Raw genomic sequence first — 5,084 nt, forward strand, 5'->3', positions numbered from 1 at the left:
GTTCATGCTCTTTCTGACTAGACCAAGCTAGTCTGACTGGCTGGTGATGATACTCAGAATTTATCCTCTTTGGAGTCGTTGTCAGAGCTATAGATGTCCATGGCTCTCTGTGTTCCGATGTTTACCAACGCCCGTTGCTAACAGAGCCATAGATATGAGTGGCTCTTTTGTGTACCGTTGAGCAAGTGGTGATGGGAGGGCTCTGGAATTGCCAGTCTGTGGTGCCAAAAGCTGAGTTTATCTCAGGCTACGCAGCCTTGCTCTCCTTCAACTTTCTTGCTCTAATTCAGACCTGGATCACGTCAGAAAACTCTACCACACCCGCAGCTCTGTCAGATGTATACTCTTTTTCTCAGGGGTGGTGGTACTGGCCTGCTAATCTCCCCGAAATGGAAATACTCTCTTGTTTCCATTCCACAATTTTCTCCGCCCTCTTTTGAATTTAATGCTGTTACTTTCTCTTATCTAGTCAAACTCACCATTGTGGTTGTGTACCGCCCGCCAGGCCCCCTTGATGAGTTTCTGGAAGAGCTTGACACACTTGTCTCGCACTTCCCTGTTGATGACTCTGCACTTATCCTTCTCGGTGACTTCAACATCCACACTGACAAACTAGATCTTCTTCTCTCTTTGCTCTCCTCCTTTGACCTTCACCTCTCACCCTCTCCTCCTACCCACAAGGCCGGCAACCAGCTGGACCTTATCTTTACTAGACACTGTCCTATTTCCAATCTCTCTGTTACTCCCCTCCCCCCTTTGACCATTATTTCATGTCCTACTCTCTCTCCCGCTCTTCTCCCCCCTCAGTCTCTCCCCCTACCCACATGGTTTCCACCCGTAGACACCTCCGCTCTCTCTCCGCCACTGATCTTCCTTTGTTACCTCTATCCTCCCTACACCTGAATCTTTCTCTCTCCTACCCCCTGACACTGCTACTGATCTTCTTCTCTCTACCCTCTCCTCTTCTCTGGACAATCTCTGTCCCCTCACCTCCAGGCCTGCACACCCAACTCCACCTGCCCCTTGGCTGTCCGACTCAGTACATACTGACAGACGGAGCCTAAGATGGCAGAGCGCAAATGGAGAAAAGGCAAACTCCCAGAGGACCTTCTCAACTTCCAATCTCTTCTTTCCACTTTCTCCTCCTCCCTTTCTGCTGCTGAAGCTGCCGTCTATCGCTCTAAAATCCTATCCTCTGCCTCTAATCCTAAGAAACTCTTTGAAACCTTCTCTACACTTCTTCAACCCCCACCTCCTCCTCTTACTTCCTCCCTTCTCCCTAATGACTTTGCTAACTTCTTTGACAAGAAGGTAAACGACATCAGATCCTCCTTTTCTCACCACCCGGTTAGTGCTCCTTGCACTAGCCCACACTCTGCACCCTCCCTCACCTCTCCATGTTCCACCTTATCCCACTTCGTTCCCCCGAACCCGATAAGGTCCTCAACCTCATCACATCCAGTCGCTCCACCACATGCTCCCTTGACCTGGTACCCTCCCCTCTTCTTCAGTCTATAAGCACCGAACTCCTTTCCTTTCTAACCCACCTCATCAAGACTTCCCTCCAGGCAGGATGCATTCCATCTGCCTTCAAGACTGCTAGAGTTACCCTCCTTCTCAAGAAACTATCACTTAACCCCTCTGACGTCGAAAACTACAGACCAGTATCCCTTCTACCCTTTCTATCCAAAACTCTCGAACATACTGTCTTTAACCAACTTTCTTTGTACCTCCACCAGAACAACCTCCTGGACCCCAACCAGTCTGGGTTCAGGGTGGGTCACTTAACAGAGACAGCCCTCCTTGCAGTGACAGTATCGCTGCATGCTGCGAAAGCAAACTCTCTCTCCTCTGTCCTGACATTCCTGGACCTGTCAGCTGCGTTCGACACAGTGAACCATCAGATCCTCATCTCTACCCTCGAGGGGCTGGGTATCGCAGGCTGTGCACTCTCAATGTTTGCATCCTACCTGACGGGTTGCTCCTACCAGGTGACATGGAGGGGATCTGTGTCGGAGCCTCGCAGACTGACTACAGGTTTTCCACAAGGTTCGGTTCTTGGTCCTTTCCTTTTCTCCCTGTACATGACATCCCTGGGTTCTGTTATTCGCTCTCATGACTTCTCTTACCATTGTTATGCCGATGACACCCAGCTGATCTTGTCCTTTCCTCCCTCTGACACACAAGTGGAGATACGCATTGCTGCGTGCTTGACTGACATCTCAGAGTGGATGGCGACACACCACCTGAAGCTCAATCTGGACAAGACAAAGCTGATGTTCCTCCCGGGGAAAGGTTGCCCGCACCGAGACCTGACCATCACCATTGACAACAACGTGGTGATGCCAACTCAGACTGCGAGGAGTCTGGGTGTGATCCTGGATGACCAACTGTCGTTTGCTGCAAACGTTGCATCGGTTGGTCACTGCTGCAGATTTCTCCTCTATAACATCAGGGGGATTCGCCCATTCCTCACTGATGAGATGGCACAGGTGCTCATCCACGCTCTGGTCATCTCCCGGCTGGACTACGGGCAACTCCTTCCTTGCTGGCGCCCCGGCGTTGGCGATCAGATCTCTGGAGCTTGTTTAGAAAGCTGCATCTCGTCTGGCGTTCACCTGCTCTAAGGTCTCCCACACAACTCCCCTTCTCATGTCCCTACACTGGCTCCCAGTAGCTGCTTGCATCCAGTTTAAAACTCTGGTGCTAGCCTACAGGGCAGTGAAAGGAACAGCGCCTTCCTATCTCCAGGCCATGGTCAAGCCCTACACCCCCACCCGACCACTTCACTCTGCTGCCTCGGGATGCCTTGTTGCCCCATGACTCAGAGGCCCCTGCTGCCGATCGACCCGGTCATGGCTGTTTTCTGTCCTGGCCCCACAGTGGTGGAATGAACTCCACACTGATGTAAGGACAGCGGAGTCGCTGCCCATATTTCGGCGCAGGTTGAAAACTCACCTCTTCAAGAACTACTACCCTGTTACTTGCTCTTAGCACTTTTTTGTATTCACTCATTAAAAAAAAAATCTTTCTTGCGCTTTTACTTCAGCGCTGGTTTTGTTCTTAGATGCTTGTTTAGAGAGAAGATGCACTTATGACCTCTGATGACTAGTAGTTCTCTTTATTTCCTACGTTTAAAGGCACTTATTGTAAGTCGCTTTGGATAAAAGCGTCGGCTAAATGACTGTAATGTCATGTAATGCATGTGACGCTTCTTGTGTTGCAATTTGATGTTTTATTTTATTCATTGAGGGGCGCTCGTGGTTCATTTTGTTGTAAGTAGTTGTGGGTTGAAAGAAAGAAGAAAACCGCGGAACTGTATAATCGTTTTAGATAGTTATGATTGCCAAACCTCTCCGCGTTTTGAAGTTCAAAGAGGAATTAGACAGGGATGCCCAATATCCGCTTATTTATTCTTGATAGCTGTAGAACTTCTTAATTTTTATGTTGTTCACTGTTTAGATATCGAGGGTATACAGATTAGGGATACTTGTTTAAAGATAAGCCAACTGGCTGATGATACATGTCTTTTTTCTAAAAAAATAAAAATCAGGTTCCAATCATTCTAGAGTCTTTAAAAGATTTTTTAAATGCCTCTGGTTTAATTATCAATCAAAACAAGAGTGCAGTAATGTATGTACATGACACTGACAAAACATCTATATGCGGATTAAAAGTAAAACAATCGGTTCAATACCTTGGTATTAATATAGACAAAGTGTCCTCTGATGTAATGCCATGTGTTTGGACCCAATCGCAGAGAAGAGGCAGAGGCAGTTGATAAGTACTAAATCGCTTTACTGGACTTCGGAAAACAAACAATAACACACAAAAAACACTGCCAAACAGGGCCGGCAAAAATGCAAACAAGAATAAACATAAAATACTAAACACAGGAAACACTCTCTCACACAGAGGACGCAGACGAGGGTTCAGCAGACACGGGCTTCCGCAGACTGCTTCTCCAAGACTCGACGACATATGTCTGCAAAGCACCCGGTCAAATAGTCCCCAGCACACGTGCACCTAATCACAGGCCAATCAAGGGCAGGTGCCACTCATACTGGCTGACTGCGGGCCGATAGGGAGCTGCATCACCTGTTGGCTCCTGATCCTCTGCCCAGTGATCGTGTCAGTACCCCCCTCCCAGGGACGGCACCTGACGTACCCCTGGCCCGGCTCGGGCCACGGCGCTGGAAATCGCGGATGAGGGTCCGGTCCAAGATGGCCCGCGCCAGAACCCAGCACCGTTCCTCCGGCCAACAGCCCTCCCAGTCCACCAAATACTGGATGCTACGACGCACCCAGCGGAAGTCCAGAATCCTCTGAACTGCGTGGCCAGTTAGCCCGTCGATCAGGCGAGGAGGAGGCGGGGGTGGGACTGGAGGAGACAAGCTTCAGGAGAGACACATGGAACCCTGGATGGACCCGCATGGAAGCAGGCAATTGCAACCGGTAGGAGACTGGACCGATCTGTGCCACCACGGCAAATGGACCCACGAAGTGTGGAGCCAGCTTCCGATTCTCCACCCGCAGGGGGAGGTCCCTGGACGACAACCACACCTTATCCCCCGGCTGGAAGGAAACCGCTGGCCGCCGCCGTCGGTTGGCCTGCTGAGTGTACCTGGACCTGGCATGTAACAGCGCAGCTCGGGCCCTCCTCCAGGTCTGCGTACACCGCCTCACAAGTCGGCTGCCGCCGGAACCCCCACTTCAGCCTCCTGGTCCGGGAACAGTGGCGGCTGATACCCCATCTGGCACTCGAACGGCGACATGCCGGTTGAGGAGGACTGCAAGGTGTTGTGTGCATACTCTGCCCACAGCAGTTGCGAGCTCCAGGAGGACGGGTTGGAAGCAGTCAGACAGCGCAGCATGGTCTCCAGATCCTGGTTCACCCTCTCCGTCTGCCCATTGTACTGAGGGTGGAAGCCTGAAGAGAGGCTGGCAGTGGCCCCGAGGAGGGAGCAGAAGGCCTTCCAAAAACGGGAGATGAACTGAGGACCCCGATCTGACACCACATCACGAGGAAGGCCATGCATGCGGAACACATGCTCCATCATCAAGGCTGCGGTCTCCCGAGCAGA

This window comes from Lampris incognitus, unplaced genomic scaffold (genome assembly GCF_029633865.1).
Source record: "Lampris incognitus isolate fLamInc1 unplaced genomic scaffold, fLamInc1.hap2 H_4, whole genome shotgun sequence".
Lineage (NCBI taxonomy): Eukaryota > Metazoa > Chordata > Actinopteri > Lampriformes > Lampridae > Lampris > Lampris incognitus.